Below are 1,435 nucleotides of genomic sequence, written 5' to 3'. Positions count from 1 at the left end.
CCTCCTCATTGCTCTTCCTGAGGTTTCTACCGTTTTTTTTTCCCCGTTAAAGGGGTTTTTTTGGGGAGTTTTTCCTTATCCGCTGCGAGGGTCATAAGGACAGAGGGATGTCGTATGCTGTAAAGTCCTGTGAGGCAAATTGTGATTTGTGATATTGGGCTTTATAAATAAAATTGATTGATTGATTGATAGGACAGTTGTTGCCTCATGCAGCTCTGATGAAGGTTAAATAGACTGAAAGCTCAACAATAAATTGAAACACTGCAGAAATGCTAGTGTGCGGACATCTTGTCTATCAGTTTGGATTTACTGATGTATCCAGCACCTTGCCAAGACCAAGCTGGGTGGAGCGGTGGTTGTTCAGCATCAGCAAAATTCCATGGGAAATGAGCATTTAGCCACTGTGGCCCAAGTCTATGTAACAGTCTACCTGAGCATCTGAGGAACTCCACCTCAGTGGAAATGAAATCTAAGCACTTACTTATTACCATCATATGACAAACAGTGGCTTCTTCTTCATGTTATTAATGGCGGTTGACAAGCAACTTACAGGTGCATTCCGCCACCTTCTGGACTGGAGTGTGGACCTGAATCACATAAGTAAACCCCTTGTTATGTTAGATTTTCCTGCTTAATCCTGTTTTATCCAAAAACCTAAAAATGGCTCTGTACACTACATCCCCAGAATTTCTTTGCAGAATTTCTTTGATATTTAATGTTATTCTATTTCTTTCTAGTGCCCTAATGAGTACTTGTCTTTCTTGATGGTATTTTGGACACTCTAACATTACATGTTCCACTGTTTCTTGTGAGTTGCAATAATTACACTTTCCTGTAGCATGTTTGTTGACTATTTTCAATGTACCATTTAGGCCAAAATGACCAAACCTCATCCTAGATATGATGTCCTCCTCTTTCTTACTCCTGTTCTCTTTTCTCATTTCTACCACTTGTCTCTGAATATTATAATAATATCTGCCTTTACTTTCTCTATCCCACATTTCCTGCCATTTCTTTTTCAACTCTGCTTTAATGATATTCTTAATTTCAGCTTTGCTATACTTTATACTCATACAAACTATACCCTTCTTTGTTGCTCCTTTAGCGTACTTGTCAGCCAGTTCATTTCCTTCCACCCCAATATGTGCAGGAACCCACAAAAGTGCAATATCCACCCCAGCTTTTCTGATTCTGTGTATTGTCTGAGCAATGTCTAATACTAAATCCTGTCTTGTTTCTGACTGCATGTTATGAATCAGAGCATATCACCACTCTGTTTGGTTTCACCACCTCAATCCAGTTCAGAGCGAGCAGAATAGCTAATAATTCACCTGTTCAGATAGATTGCATTTCTTCACCATCTTCTCAATGTGCACATTCCATGTAAGATTTTTATCAAAATAGACTCCCAAGTACTTAAAACAGTCTACTCTCT

This window comes from Epinephelus moara, chromosome 13 (assembly GCF_006386435.1).
Source record: "Epinephelus moara isolate mb chromosome 13, YSFRI_EMoa_1.0, whole genome shotgun sequence".
In the NCBI taxonomy this organism is placed as follows: domain Eukaryota; kingdom Metazoa; phylum Chordata; class Actinopteri; order Perciformes; family Serranidae; genus Epinephelus; species Epinephelus moara.
Note: the sequence above shows the minus strand (reverse complement) of the source record.